Source organism: Adiantum capillus-veneris, chromosome 17 (assembly GCF_014529385.1).
Source record: "Adiantum capillus-veneris isolate H3 chromosome 17, ASM1452938v2, whole genome shotgun sequence".
In the NCBI taxonomy this organism is placed as follows: domain Eukaryota; kingdom Viridiplantae; phylum Streptophyta; class Polypodiopsida; order Polypodiales; family Pteridaceae; genus Adiantum; species Adiantum capillus-veneris.
Window position 1 is genome coordinate 68,577,838 of NC_140947.1, and position 17,047 is coordinate 68,594,884.

Below are 17,047 nucleotides of genomic sequence, written 5' to 3' on the forward strand. Positions count from 1 at the left end.
CCATTCATGGTGCATGGATTAGGCTAACATTATGGTCAAGGTTAGCACACACTAATCACAATAGACTAGAGACAATGTAGACATAGTATACGCACAAAGTGTAGCTTGATTCAACGCAAAATAATGATCATACAAGGGGGTATATAAAGAGCTTCAGAGAGGGTTTGAGTGATGTTGTCACAAGCATTAATTCCCCATGAACATCCTCATGTTCCTAAACACACATCGATCAAGGTCTTGACCTCATAAATGTGTGGCAAACTTATCATTTGTTGGGAGTTAGGGTAAGTACCATGGCTAGGGTTACTTCTAAACAATCCTCTCCATAAACCTGTCACGAAGTACATAGGATTATGATTCATCCAGGGTGTGATTCACTGATACATCTAGGAGGTTCAATTTCATTAGATTCACAAGATGATCACTTAGTGCCTAAGTTCAACTAATGCCTAATTGTACGCTTAATCATTCGTTTGATTGTGCCTAGATCTTCATGTTTGATTGATCTTCTTCATGTTTTTGTCATGGAGCCTTGGTTCATCCTTCTTGGCATCATTTTCATCTTGATCTTCATGTTGATATAGCCTCTTCACAATCATCTTGATTGGCTGATCATATTGTTCATGGTTATAGATTGATGTATCCCTTGAAGTCTCCAGATTTCCTCCCTGTGATCTTGAATTGGGATAATATAGCTCATAGTGAAAGAACCTCATGAGTACTAATGCTTTAATAGGCATGTCATACAAAGAATATTGGCATAGCACATGAATACATATCATACATTTGTTCATGAGAAAGGTCTTATCGCTCACAAATGTGGCCAAATGTCTAATTTTTCATGCAATACATATGCAAAATTATCTCCATAATGCAGTGCATACATAGCAGTGGGGTGTGTTACAAGGGTTGGAATGTTCATATTGCTTAGAGGAGAGCATAAATAGCACTGTATTGTGCTGCAAGGTTTGGAAGGCTCATCTTGCTTAGTAATGAGATAGTGCTCAAAATTAGAGCCAAAAATAATTGTGCACAAGATTGAGACTTCTGCAAAAAAACTCAGCATATGAAAGAGCCCTTGTAAATTTTGAAGCTTAGAAATCCCTTGATAATAATTCAAAATCTTATAGATCTTGGAGAGAATTGATTCTTGAAGACTGAGAATATTCAAGCTCTATGGGAAACTAAAAGGCTTCCTCCTCTACAATTGAGCAGCCTTATCATGTAAGGTGGTTGCATTGATGGGGCAACAGCTTTGGTGGACTCATGAGCCTGATTTCTTTTGCAGGTGTAGATTCAGCTTCTTTTGCATTATAGAGCATCTCTGGATGATAAGTTGTTAAACTATAGCAAGTTGGGAACAACTCTAGCCCATTGAAATTGTTGAAGTCGCATGACTCTAGAGCAATTGGTGAGCTTCAAATTGGAGTGGCAAGTGTGGGTAGTATGCAACACAAATATTGGCTTGGGAACCAACTTGCTAATACAAAATCTAATTGATTGAAGACAAGATTGTCCGGTTGATGGCTATGGCTTGAAAGCTTGGGGTTGAGTAGATGTGTGTCTTGCTTACGATGCATTCTTCACAAGCCTTCCTCTATAGCAGTCAATGGAGAGGCCTGTGCAAAGCTGATGATGAGCTGGTTGGGGGCTGACGTCTTTAGCAAGCCAAAGCCCTAATGGCTTGCAGAAAACCAAGAAATAGTTGTACTCTAAAAGTTGTGCTTGAAGCACCGTGAGTAGGCGAGAGCCTTTCTGTAGAGCGCAATGTCCTTGTCCTCAACTTGCCATGAATGATTATGGAAAAACTGAGTTTGAGTTTTGGGCCTTTGCTAAAGATGGTTTGCTAGAAACTTGTGCCCTTTGGGAATCTGAAAGGTTAGGAAGAAAAAGGAAAACGACCACACCTAATCTAAAATGAAAATGCAAAGCAAGTATGGTTCCAATCAAAGTGGTGAGAAAGAGCACCACTTGATCTAGTGGAGAAAAAATGTCAAGGATTAATAAGGTTGAGAAATGATATTAGCCATCATGATCCTTTGATACCAATCACTAAAGCAACGACTTCTCATGTAGAAAGCGCATGCTACTATTCGTGGTGCATGGATAGGGCTAGCGCCATGGTCAGGGTTAGCACACACTAATCACAATAAATTAGAGATAATGTAGACATGTATAGGCACAAAGTGTATCTTGATTCTACTCAAAATAATGATCATACAAGGGGTTTATAGAGAGCTTGAGAGAGGGTTGGAGTGATATCATCTATGACATGTCACAAGCATTAATTCCCCATGCGCATCCTCATGTTCTTAGACTCACATGGACCTGGTACCGACCTTGAATGTGTGGAATACTTATTATGTGTTGGGAGTTAGGGTAAGTACTCATGGCTAGGGTTACTTCCCAACTAAGGAATCTTCTAGCCAATGAAGTAGTCGGCAACAAATATTTCTTCCTTGATCACATCCACACTTCTTGCAATTTGGGATGCTTACTTGTGGAACTCCACAACTCAATCTGCGTCCCTTGTTGGCCATGTTCTACAAGGGAATTTATTCTTTTGACTGATAAATCAAGCTGCACCCACTCTCCTGTCGTCACAAAAAAAAATCGATGCAATCTTTGTAGTACCAACCCCAATTATCATTTACATATCGTAGATCAGAAGGATCATCCACTCTCAAGCCCCTAAAATGTAAAATACCATACTTCCTCTTAGCAATCCTTCATAGAATCTTCCTGACGTGCAATTGAACAGCTCTATGGCATATGGCATTGGCTAGATCTTCAAGGATTATCACTTCTACCTTGCTATCAAAGGCCCTTTGAACACACTTCCTCAAATAAGGAGATGCATAAAATCCACTCACAACCATTTGAACACGAACCCCTTCTATTCACTTGTCTATTAAGCTTAGCACTTTCTCAACCTCAGGGTGAAAGATGCCCATTATTTCCCAATTTTCCAATCTCAATTCATCATAATGGTCTTCATCATTAAAATCAGTCCCAAGGTCTTGGTCGTACTTCTCCCAAGCTTCACTCAGCTTTCTTGGAAGTAACAATTGGACGGAGAATCCCTTAGGGATTTTTAAAATAGGCAATGGCTGACTACTTGGGCTTTGAGTACATGATAAAATATTACAACTCAAACCTTAAAATTCTTGGATCAAAATTACATAGACTCATTTACAAGGATTCTTGAAAAAATATAATATATTACATCGAAATTGTGGCTGGACAAGGTGTGGCCGACTAGGAGGGTGCCTATCAGCTGCATTGGCCAAATAGTTGTAGATCTATAACCTCCACTCAAATCCAAAATCGTATGTAGAAGTTATCAAAGGCTAAGAGTCATAAAAATTTTCTTCTTACACCTCTCTTACACACCCACCATTCTTGCACACATGGCATGCACCTACTCATCAAAATGTTAATCACCTCCATAATCTCATGACAAATAAAGAGTCCCTCCTAGACCCCATCCTCTTCCTAATTCTTACACTCTCAACTTCCAACCAAAAGGATTCCACCCATGGTGCTTGTATTCATCTCTCAATGGCTCTTTAGCTTCTTCCTTCCTCTACGCTTGTGTCGTAGCCTCCCATTTCTTTGCTTCTTCTCTCTCCTGTCTCTTTGCCTCCATGTCTACTACCCTTTGTTTCCCCTTTCTCTACTTCCTCTACTTCATTTACCTCTCTCTAATCAATTGTGGCCCACGATAAGATAGCATTAGAGAATGCATTTGGGCGGAGTTCAAATACACAATCCAAAATGTAGTGCCCGATCCTTTGATTGTAGTCATCGGAACAACGGGTCATGTAGCTGATTGTCCAAAAACCCCTTCCTCTCTTCAACATTGTAGTGCTTCAACTTTGGAGAGACCAACCATGCTCCTTTGAGATTTTGAAAAACCTTATACTTGCTATCATCAATAATGAGGGTTCAATTGGCCCCAAACTCAGAAGATATCCTTGAAAAGTTTGATATTATTTTAAGTTCGATATTATTTTAAGTTTGATAATATTTTAAACAAGTTTACCATCTATCATCCAAGAAGCTTTAGAACAACATTGTTGTTGTAAAAGAACACCCACTAGGTGGGGCTATTGCTCCTTAAATATAGTGTCCAGTATTGTGCTGACCTTCTACAGAAGACTGGTACTTAAATATATTGTCCAGTGTTGTGCTGACCTTCTATAGAAGACTGGTACTTGAAATATTTACATGAAAAAACTACAAGCACCAATTCAACAAAGATGTGCATCCATCCAAAATTAAGCCTCACGTCAAGGACCGATCTATCATGACACTACTATAAGCAGGCACATGCTCACCATATTGTAGCTTGTAGCTTGATGACCTTCAATAGGAGGCCATTTAGGTCCAACACATGTCTTTGAGTTGCAATGCATAAGTACAATGTCAAAAGTAATCTATATCAAAATAAAAGTACAACATACAACAATGATAAGAGTGTATCATATCACCATCAATTAAAAAAACTCTTTGACAAACCCTACGTGCCAATGCCAAAAGCCCGTGTATCTACTGCATGGGTGCAGCAAAGGAGTTGAATCCTACTAACTGGAACAAATCCTCAAATAGGCACTCTAAAGATCCAAAGTTTCAAGCTGTTTTAGATATTTCCCTTTCAAATGTCCATCTCTGCACACTACATGCACTTTGTAAATAATTGAGAAGATTGTGCACCTCTACATAGGGTTTGCATGGAAACTACATCTTTTATTAGCCAGAGAAACTACCATAAAAAGTATTGAGAGGGTATTGTGTGATATTGGACTTCCTGGGGGGAATGTTGTGATTGAGTCAAACCCCAAGAGGTCATCTGGTGGAAATAATGTCCCTAGGAAAGCTTCTATTGGTGGGATGAAAGCCAAAAAATCCTTGAGATTTCATGGAAAGTTGGATAGGGGTTCCTCTAAAGTCCAATACAACCAATGGAATGCTCTACACAATGCTATGAAGGACCATGGAGTTGATGGCACAGCAATAAATGAGAAGGAAGAAATGTGGGAAGCCCTGGATGTAGTCTTTTCTTACTAAGAGAAAAGTCATTAGAGAAAGAATGACCTCTCCAACTTTAAGAAAAATTTGAACAGATTCAAGAAAGCTATGACAAGTGCTTGGAGCTCATAGCACTTCACACACTACATGGTATATAATTATGAATTTTGATTCTACTAATTTGCTTCAATACTTGCATAAGTTGCTAAAGAAATTATCTTTTTTTTGTAGCACATTATCTACAATCACACTCCTTGGTTTGTAAAGAAATATGGAAGCTTGTCAATTTGATATACTCAAGGTATGAAGAAGTCCCACTATCAAGCAAGAACCAAGTTTTTCAAACACACTAGACATGGTGGAGGAGCTCAAAAAGCTAATAGCTTGCTTGAAGCAATCCAGTGATTTTAGAGACAAGTGTGGCACATAACAAGATCAAAAGAGACTAAAAAATTATTAGACAATTATGATATTGCTACAACTATACAAAGGAAAATAAAAAAAGGAAGGATGCATACAATAGATCATTGCAAGTGAAAGGTTTTTACAGTGGCTTTCCACTAGAGAGAGGCAAGGAAGTAAATGGGGAATAATACCAGGATCGACTTTGGCTACTTGAGCCAACATCAAGCTTTTCATTTTTTATCCTCCACTTCAAGTACTCATGCTTCTTGTAAACCTCCAACTGCTTCAAGTCACTAGAAGAGGCAAGGATATAACTGGCCATAGTGTCAAAGTATGCACTTCTTGAGCCCATTAATCATAGAGAAAGTTCAAAAACCTAATGGCTTCTTGCTTCTCAAGAAGTACGATTTTGTCCACTCCAACTCTTAGATATGAAACCACCACCCTTGACAAATCTATTGATGCAAGTATGGGGAGAGTGTGTGATTAAGAAAGCTTTCTATGGTAGGTATCTATTGTCTCCTTGTTGAGATTCCCTATGTAATGGCCCAAACTCTGATCCCTCTTAAGATCCAAAGGCCTGGAGCCCTTCCCTCTCCCTAGAAACTTGTCAAGATCCACAAAATCAATTTGTGCAAAAAACCCCTCAAATCGGTAATAGAAATAAAGTTTCACTTAAATTTCAGTGGCCTAAGTAATGTGCTTGTAAAAATTACATTTTACCATTTACCTTAGTGTTTTCATTGTCTTCAAAAATGTCCTCTTTCCAGAGGTCAATGGAAAAGCCTAGTTTATTCTCTTTGCTCTCTCTTGGAACTAATGTGCCCATGTCTTCAATCTTCAATCTTTTTTGAATTTGTTGGAACTCCTCATCTATGGGAAGCCCTTGCTCTTCATAGCTTTGAAAAACATTTAATACATGCTGACTAATTAGTAAAATTCTCAGATTCTGTATCAAGTAATGATAATGGACATGGTGTATTGTAGTCCACAAAGCCTTTATCATGCTCTACCCACTCTGCGAAAATAGCAAGGTAGTGGTCCTCTCTTAGATCAAAGAGGTTTTGTATATCCTGTAGCAGCAAATAATCCTTATTTTTTATCTTGTAGGTGGGCATGGTTGTTGTGCATAGCAAGGGATCAAGCCCTTCCTCTAGAATATGGATGGGCTTCTCCACCTTAGTGATGTTCCTTACCTTGAACTCTACAACATCCAAGATCTCTTTGCTTTCAAGCCTCTCCAATTCGTCTCTGAAAGCTTCAGGTATTTCCTCCACATCTTGGACATCCACAACTATTGTATTTTGTAGAGATTTAGACTCTCCTTCCTCTATTGTATTAAGAGCCAAAAAGATAAAAAATGCAATATGTTCAACCACAAGCTTACACCCATGCCTTACATGCCACTGAAGGGGTTATGGACCTTCTTCCAATCATCTTGGAGTAATGCAAACTTCTTGCACCCCGTGCTGCTTGGTGTTAAATTTTCTGCTTTAAAAATATAATCAAAGTGTACAAAGTTGTCAAGCTTGTGCTCCCTAGAAGGTCAACAAAAACCTTCTTATAGTAAAAAGTTTCATTGTTGAAGCCTTCCAGAAAACTCTCTAGATAAAAAAAAACATCAAAGATTTCTCTCTCATAGAAAAACTTAGACAGCTGGCTGACTTGGTATAGTAGGTCCATCAACCTATCATCACATGTCGCCTCAACCTCTTCAATATCAAGACCCTCCAAACTCTTCCTAATAGCCTTTTTTGCACAAGGAACAAAAGAAAAACTTTAAAATGTGATACACTTGGCAAAATAAAAGATCATATTGATTCTTTAGTAATTACGGTCATATGTCATCACTATGCAAAAATAGAGCACCCGAAATGCTATCTAGATGTTGTATTTTTGCATACAGGTGACACCTTTCCATTCATCAAATTGTGTCTTTGCTGTATGAAAAAATAGAGCACCTAAAAGGCTATCCGGGTGTTCTATTTTTGCATATGTGCGACACAAGATGTTTAAACAAATACACTTTTTATTTACAAAGTTGTGTCTTTTCTATTCAAAAATAGAGCACTCATACGGCTGTTCAGGTGTTCTGTTTTCACATCTGGGCGACACAACATGTTTAAACAAGTATACTTTTTATTTACAAAGTTGTGTCTTTGCTATGCAAAAATAGAGCACTCGGACAACTGTTTAAAAAGTATACTTTTATTTAATAAGCTGTGTCTTTGCTATGCAAAAATAGAGCACTCGGACAGCTTGTCTTTGCTATGCAAAGTTAGAGCACTCGATGGTCGAGTATTCTATTTTTGCATACGAGCGACACAAGATGTGTTAAAAAATATACTTTTTATTCGCTAAGTTGTCTTTGCTATGCAAAAATAAAGCACCCGGATGGGTGTCCGAGTGCTCTATTTTTTCATACAGGCAACATAAGATATTTAAAATAATATACTTTATATCCACCAAGCTATGTCTTCGCTATTCCAAAATAGAGCACCCGGACATATGTTTGGGTGTGCTATTTTCACATGGAGATGACATAAACACATGAAAAAAACGTTTGTGTTTTCTTAGGAACATTTTGAGCTCTTTAGCTTTGGAATCTATACAAAAATCTTCACAAAATATGATGGATTGTACTAAAAATATTATATATAGCCACTTTGAGAGCTATAAATAGAATGTCAATCATGCACCTCGAGACATATGCCCAACAATTAACTCCATGTACAACAATCAAATGCATGCATCATAAAGTTGTGCTAGTTCAAATTTTACCTAGGTAACTGTGCATTCCTATATATAGAGGTGCTCCCACCCGAACAAGATTTTTGCAAATTTTTTTCTATTAGCTTCATTCTTCTCCCCACATTGATCCACAAAGTCAATTCAAGGTCGACTTATATCGTACCTTTTTTTGTCGCTTCACAATGTTGATTTCAAATGAACCTTCACGTTTTCTCCAAATTTCTCCTCGTTTTCTCTATTTAAAGATTTCGATTCTCATTGTAAGGTAGTCCCTCGTAAAATTAATGCTTTTTTAAAAAAACTTTGTTACAAAGTTTTTTTCACATCATGTCATCGCTATGCAAAAATAGTGGTGTGCCCGGCTACATTGTTTTCACATAGAGACGACACAAGTGTTTTTGTTTGACTTTTTTTGGTAGTGTTCTCTCTATGTAAACATAGAGTAGTCGGACGCTGGTACAGCTACACTAATTTCGCATAGAGAGGACACAACCTACATTTTTTAGATTGTGTCCTTTTGAACTTAATAAAGAGGTCTAACATAGTGTGTTGAGGAAAATCAAGGTAACTCTATGTCTTTATATATTCATTAGAGATACTTTTTTAACTTTTCTTGAATGTGTCCTCCCAATGCAAAAATAGTGAAGAATGTGTCCTTTTGAAGTTAATGAAGAGGTTTAAAATAGTTTGTTAAAGAAAAACTATAGTGACTCTATGTCTATATATTTTCCTCCTTTTAGGTCTAATCTATAGATATGGCAATGACCAAACAAACTGCAAGGAAGGTTCCTAGAGAAAACGTCAAACCAGAAGATGTCAAGGGAACACCAATTGATTTCAAATCAGCAAACAAAAATGAGAGCTCAAAGGTGGACAAAGGTGAGATATCATAAGGAGATAAAGGAGCTGCATCATCCAAGAAACATGCCAAAAAGTCAGTTGGTATGAAACTCCCACCTGTAAGAAAAGGATATTCTCTCAGAAGATGAGATGCTTGAGAGAGATAAGGAGAGCATAGAAGGCTCTGACAATTGAAATTCCAAGTCTTCCTGCTCAAAGGCTCTGTAGGAAAATTTCATAGCAGTTTAATATTCATATGATATGGACAAGAGGCGTCTTGGCATATACGCAAGAGATCTTATTCTGACATAGGATATGTTTTTGACATAAGAAACTAGCTATCCAATATAGATTTTGAGACTTGTGAACTCCTTCTTTGCCCCTACCATGAGAGGTATGTTCTACTGCAACCCTATGTTATTTTCAAATTTTCACCTTTGAGGATTTTGACAATAGCCAGTGGTCTTGCCACAACTCTCATTGGAGTCTTATAGTAATTGATATCACCGATAAAACATGTTTGATATTGAACTCTCTTAAGGGCCACCATGGAATGGCTAGGCTCTAAGTGTAACTGTCCAATACTTTAGCCAATGCTCCCACTTTCAATTATTTTTAACAATGCTGAGGATCTTTCTAAATTGGGATGCCTCAAGGTTGATGGAGGCAATTGAGCAGTGTCCTCCTATTTCAAAGCTCATGGATGACATGCAAATCTGAAATGTGAAGGTATGGTGCTATTAAGTTGTAAGTATATTAAGCTTCAAATTGTGTATTTATTTTTCCCCTTCTGTTTGTGTAGCCACACTTGCAAGAGGAGGCTCTCTCTATGGATGATGCTTCATTTCTCATGTAGCTCCCAATATAGTCTTTCAATTTCTACTACAATTGTGACAGCCCTTGCATTTGTCTCTACATGTTTTTCATAGTCCAACTGTGTTGACAACAACATGTCAAGGCCCAATCCATAGTCCATGCCATCCTCCAACCCTACCCCATAAGGACCTAAGAAATCTAACAACCATGGTGGGAGTTCTTTCAACAAGTAAGTGAAGATAATGAAAAGTGGCTCAGGATCTTCCACCTCTTCCTTCTCCTGTTCATAGATTTTTCTCTTCTCCTTCTTGCCCACATGAAATAAGGAGGAGGAGCTAGAATCCTTACCTATATCTCTTGACCTATTGCTCACAAAAAGAGGAAGAGGAGAAAGGGTACCTGAACTGGATTGGCCTATTTATAGTGAAGAATAAAAAACAATATTTTATGTACATTTGAACAACAAACAAGAAGAAAAGTGTGATACACTTACAACTAGCTCTGTGTAGAGGAAGATTTGAGCTTTTGGGTTGTAGGTGAAGGTCCTTGTGCATGTAAACATGCTACACAAAAACCTCTTTCAATGTCTTCTTGGCTCCAACAAGTCGAAAATCTTTCACTCTCCCTTTCTAGCGTGACAAGAATGGGTTCTTGAATGAGGATTTTCTTCTTCTGCATTATAATCCAACTACCTTTGGTCATCGATATTGGGATCCATTAGCCGTGCTCATCTAATGTGGCATACATGAATGGTGATGGATTGAATGGATATGCTAAAGCATTTGGATCATGTGGACTCCATTGCTTAAGGAGAATAGGATGCAGAGCAGATGAGGGTGAACAGAAGACAGCAAGAAGAGGAGGGAATGGGAAGTGAGAGGAAGAGGAGTGGGAAAAGGAGGGAAAAGAAAACCGTGAGAAGATTCAAAAAAATCTTTTGGGTTGGTGAAAGATACCTTTTTGAGATAAAACAAACATGTACTTGAAAGTTACCTCAGATTGTGGCTCAAAGAAAATTCATTTTAGAAAATCAAATGCAATTTAGGTCAGCATGTGTATCCATGTTAGAGCTTGCATGCAAATCCCGCAGACTACTTTGTATGGTCTACAAAACTCCACTATGCATCATGCTAGTGTTAGTCACCGTATGATTGACAATCCTTATTACTACAAATTCTCCCACTGCAATTGCAAGGTTGTGCCTCAACACTAGTAGGTCGTACAACGCCTGAACATTAGCAAAATCTATACAAACATGGCTATCCTAGACTCCCTTGTGCTATCTACATGTATTGCATCATCAGGACTATCCATCACATATGGATGTGTCATCACCAACACTGGGATGGCTATGTCCCTCTCACCCAAAATGAAAAACTATGTAACCAGGCACCAACTCATCAGCCTCTAGCATGAGCATATCAAAGAACTCCATGTTCGTCATCTCTGCCTATGTCTCTAGGGAGCATACCCAGTCTACCTTTGCTTGCACATACTCCAATGACACCTGTTGTGTCTCCCTAGAGCATTGCTGCTCTATCTTTGTCTCTACAAAGTCTAATGTCATGTCTTGCACAACTAAATGCTATGTCTTGTGAGCATGTCGGAGCTCACCTACGAATGAAACACATCTCGTCTCTCGCTCAAAGCATACCGGCAACAAAACCGAGACCACAACATCTCGAACCTAGAAACATGCATACGATATACCAAGCCACTATGTGATCCTCTAGAAATCACTAATGAACTGCAATGTATCTAGAAAGGCTGCTCTCTAAGTAATGTCTAACACCCACAATCTTCTAACTGTCTCATTGAGATCAAGCTCTATCTCAGCTGAAGAGCATAACGCACATGCCGTAGTGTGTATGGTGCACCACTAGGCAATGACAAGCAAACATTTCTTGTACCTGCAATGTCAAACACCGAACCATCAGCCAAGTGCACACAACCAAAGCTTCGAGTAGAGAAAATGTTGAACCACTCATGATGTGGTGTGAGGGGGAAAACTCCATCCTCATTAGTAACCAACAGGAAGGTGTGTCACTTCTAGAAGACATGTAAGGAGGAGGAACGCTAAAGGCAAACGTTACGTCATCGTCACTAGCATATGAAGCCACCACTCTAGCATGTGTCAAAACCTCATCTGCATCTCGCATACATCTCCACTGTTGTCTCATATGTCTGAAACAATGACACCTAATGTGCGCAACATCGCATATATTGGTAACTACGAGACCGATGTCTCTCATGAGTCATCATTGTCAACTCTAAACTTGCACATATGTCTACTAACTGGATGCCAAGAAACAAAACTATGGCAAGAAATCTTCGAGGAAATTTGGCAGAGTCTTCCCTGTAAACTGAGCAAAAAACTCAAGCACGATCTCTACAATAAACTATGCCAAATTGACAACAAAATGGAAGATAACTTGACCACTACACAATCATGGAAACCATGATCAAACACATAAAAACCGATGCTCACATATGTATAAAATTAGCTCCACAATTTGCTATATGTACAAGCATATAGTCTGGGACAAACAGCTCAATGAACTTAAAGTACATAACCATATATGCAAGTAGTAAGCAAACATGCTCAAAACGCATCCATAACTACCTACAATAATCTACAAAAAACATATAGAACTTGTGACTTCCTATAATCTGTAGCCACACAAGCATATGCAATCCTCACTCCTATAAGAGCGGATACAAGAACACTAGTCCGTGTCCAATCTAACAAAACCTATCAAGGTAAGAGTCAAAACTCGGTCATTGAATCATTAGAGAGTAAAACGGCAGATACACATGAAACATGGCGAGAATCTGTGGAAAAAATTTGGCAAAGTTTTGCCTGAAAACTAAGTGAAAACTCAAAAAATCTCATTGTATATGTAGGTGATTTACTATTGATTGCTCTGAATGAAACATATATTGTTGAATTTAAAGTTGATTTGAACGCCACATATGAGACATCAGATTTGGGGCTTTTGCATCATTATTTTGGCATTCATTGTCAATAGTGTGATGAAGGGATTGCATTATGTTAGACAAAGTATGTGCAAAATTTTTAAGCAGATTTGGACTTGATAATGACAAGCTAACTACCACTCCTATGGAAACAAGCTTGAAGTTAAGTCCACATGATGCTAGAGATCTTGCAAATGTTACCCTCTACCAAAAATCTATTAGTGGCCTCATTTATGTGCATTGCAAAGTCAGACATTTAGTTTGTAGTCTCATAGATTTATGCATAGCCCAAGGTCTAAACATTTCCAAGTAGTTACAAGGATCTTTTACTACTCGAGTGGCACTATACATTTTGGGTCATTTTATGCCACTAGATTTACATGCTTTCTCTGACTTAGATTGGGTTGGTTACTATGACACACGAGTGTCCATGAGTAATTTTGTTTCATGCTCAAAAATTTATGCATGTCTGATTGATCAGGAAGCAATCTATTGAGGCCATCTCTAGTTGTGAGACTAAGTACATGGCAGCTTTCACTACTAAGGTTAAGTGTGTGGCTCAAATGCCTCATGGATGATTTGGGAGTTTGATAGAAGTCTCTAGCACTCTCATCTATGCTGCCAACAGTTAGAGAGCATTGACAGTTGTAATCAGCCCAGTCTTTTATTATTGCACAAAGCAGATTGAGGTATATTATCACTTTGTCATGGAGATATTCTTAGCTAGAAAGATCAACTTTTATTATGTGTGTCCACGGGAAAACCTTGCAGATCTGTTCATAAAGGCATTTCCTCATGTTAAGTTTGAAGCATTTCTCAAAGCTTTGACCTTGCTTCCCTTTGTGGACTAATCATATTCATAGGGCATGACACTTGCCTATACTCTATGTGCTGGCTCTCGTTTGCTTCATCACGGATCTGCTCCCATGGATATGGCGATGATGTGTGTGAACATACTTGGGACCATTGAGCCATTGTTTTCCCTCACTAGGAGGTCTTTTTCTCTCGTGCTTTGCCCATCAAGTAGGGCTACCTTATCTGTATTTGTATGCTAATTAACATGTTCTTTGTTTTGTGCCTTAATCTTCTTCTCCATTTTCAAGTTGTATGTGTAAAGGTGCATGTCATATATTGGTCGGGCGTCGCCCATCACAGTGTCTTATTTTTTAACTAGTATGGCCAGCCGCCTTCGGCGGCCTCTCTCTCTCTCTTTTTCTCTCTCCCTCTTTATCGCGGGCACAAGGGCTTCTCTAAGTTTTTGGAGTATAACCTTCATGTTGCAAATTTTGACACGTGTAAAAGGCTCCCCCTTCCACCATATTATGTTAGTTTAGATACATAAAGTAATAAGGGAGTAGTGGAAGAATTATCCACTTAAGCTCCACCCCAAACCTCAAGGCTCACTGCATGCTGCACTCCTACACTCGGCACATGCGTACTCGCTCGCCTCACAAGTGGTATTAGTGCAAAGTGGAAATCTCGGGTCCAATAACACATGCACGAGCTACGTCCCAAGCTAAGGCTCAAGAGCTTACAGCAGTTGAGGAGATTTACAGAGTTTTGTGAAAGGTTTGACAGTCTGCAGTACATGATACTTTGGAAGCAATTGTAGCAAAGCATGCAAATTTCTCAAAGTTGGTGCATATCTTTGTAGTAACGCTAGAAATCTTGGCAAGGTAGTGCAACACACAAATTTTTTTTTAACATTGAAGGCCTTTGCAAGGTTGCGCAACACAGCTGAAGCGTCGTTGGCTCCAAAACAGAGCCAGAAAAGTTGAGAGAGAGTGAGTGAGAGAGAGAGTGTGACTGAGAGAGAGAGAGACCTTCTCACAGCTAAAGAGAGAGAGAAAGAGACTTTCTTAGCAAGTAGTGAGAAGAAGAAGAAGAAGAGAGTTTTAACATCGTAGGAAACTATCCCAAGAGACCTTAAAGATCTAGTGAGAGAGAGAGAGAGAGAGTAATCTCCTCCTTCATGTGTGTGCATAGAGAGAGAGAGAGAGAGCAAAGACTCTATAATTTCTTCGACATTGGCTACAGACTCTTCGACATTGATACACACACATAGAGCATGTGAGCACATCTTGGCTTCGACATCGACTCAGTTTCTCGTCATCGAGTCTACTTGCTCTCAGTTTTTTATAGAGAGAGAGAGAGAGAGAGAGAGAGAGAAAGAGAGAGAGAGAGAAGAGACATTACTAGTTCTTCGACATCGACATTGTCTCTCCGACTCTAGATCCACGACATCCGTTCTCCAACATCAATACACACAGAGGGTTTTTTGTGTTTTCGGCATCGACTTTATCTGCTATCAGTTCTCGGCATTGTCATCGATTCGATCTAAGTTTTTCGGCATCGACATTGACTCTACCTCTCGGCATCGCTCTCAAGTTTTTCGTATTGACTCTCATCGACATCACTTTTGGCATCGGTTCTTCTCGACATCTCTGACATCGGCTTTTCTGCAAACGACCATTTCTCGTGGACGATTGCATTCATGACATGCGCGGGTGAGGTACCTCTATCATAGAGGAGTGACACCTGACATCGGCATCGAGCGCAGTGATTATGCTTTACGGCATAGCTTTGGATTTGACTCTTTTGGCAGCTACTTGACTAACACATTTCCTTCTGGTGGTAAAAATCGGCATCCACCTCTACATGGACACCGACATGCAGGTTTACACGTACTCAGACACGCACATGTACAGTGTCTTTCATGCAGGTTTTCTTGAGCTGGGTGTTCTCGAATGTTGAAACACTTTCAGTGATACAAGTCGTTGGAGTACCCCTCTTTTGGTATCCTCGCCATAGGCCATTATCTAGACAGATTCTTCTGCTTTTTATGCCAAGTTGGCAGTCAGTTGACAGTTTGTTATGACAGTTTTATGTCCAGTGATCACTGTTGTCAATTTATGCGTTGATTTTGTCATGTTGGGTTTGAGAATTTTCTCCTCATATAGAGGAGACTCTACTGGATTTTTTTCATGAGTTGACCATATGCGTTCTTGGCATTTTTGACTACTTACACTCATTGATTTTACTACATTCTATTTTGATTTTTTGCTCCTTTTTTAGGGATAACTCTGTCAAAATTGTCCCAAACTTTGGCCGTAAACTTTTTCGGTCACTTTCTCTTGAGTTATGGCTACCAGTAGTGCTTCAAAAAGGGAAGACTACTACATAAAGAAGTACGATGGCACAAATTTTATGATTTGGAAGTAACGTATGCTTGATGTCTTGGTCAACAAGGACTTGGCATTGCCATTGAAAGAGAAGAGAATGCTTACACCTATGATCAATGGGAAGAGTTGAATGCTCATGTTATGGTCACGATTAGATTGCATCTTGGCGAGACCATATTCTTCACGATTATGGACAAGACTACAACACAAGATCTTTGGCAATCTCTATGCGCAACTTGGGATCGAAAGAGTGCTTCTAACAAAGTTTTCTCGACAAAAAAACTTATGCGTTTGAATATGAAGGAAGGTAGCAGTGTTAACACACACTTGATTGAGTTCAATAGCACATTTTCTCATTTGACATCAAAAGGATTGAGTTTTGATGATGAAATGAAGACCATTTTCTTGTTATTCTCTTTTCCTTCTTCTAGGGATACATTCAATACTACGATTAGTAACTCTGCACCAAGCGATAAACTGAAGTTCAATGATGTTACTAGTTCATTGCTTACCAAAGAGATTAGACGTCGATCTCTCGATAGTGTTGGGCATGGAGAGGTATATAAGGCAAGTGACCATAATTGCCATAGGCAAAGAGGTGGACGTAGTCACAGCCACACGGTCGTTCACATGATCGTAAGGATAATCTCACAATCATAGCAAGAGTCAAGACCGTGATTTGAAAAATGTAGAATGCTATCATTGCGGTAAGAAAGGCCATTTAAAGAAATATTTTTGTGTTTTGCAGCGTGCAAAGGGCAAAGCTATTGTGAAGCATGAAGCTCCAAAGAGCACTGTAAAGATTGAGGAAATCAATGTATTTGAATCTCCACCTCCAAAAGTAGTTTCTGACGTACAACAACCATAAGATGCTCTTGTTTTCACTTTCTATCTAAGTCCTAATGTGTTATTAGCTTTTGGCGAGTGTTATGTGCAAAATTGGATCATTGATTTAGGTGCTAGTATCCATATTACTCCCCATAGGGAGTGGTTCTCCACATATACTGTTATGCATGGTTCAGTCAAGCTTGGAGATTCCTATCAGC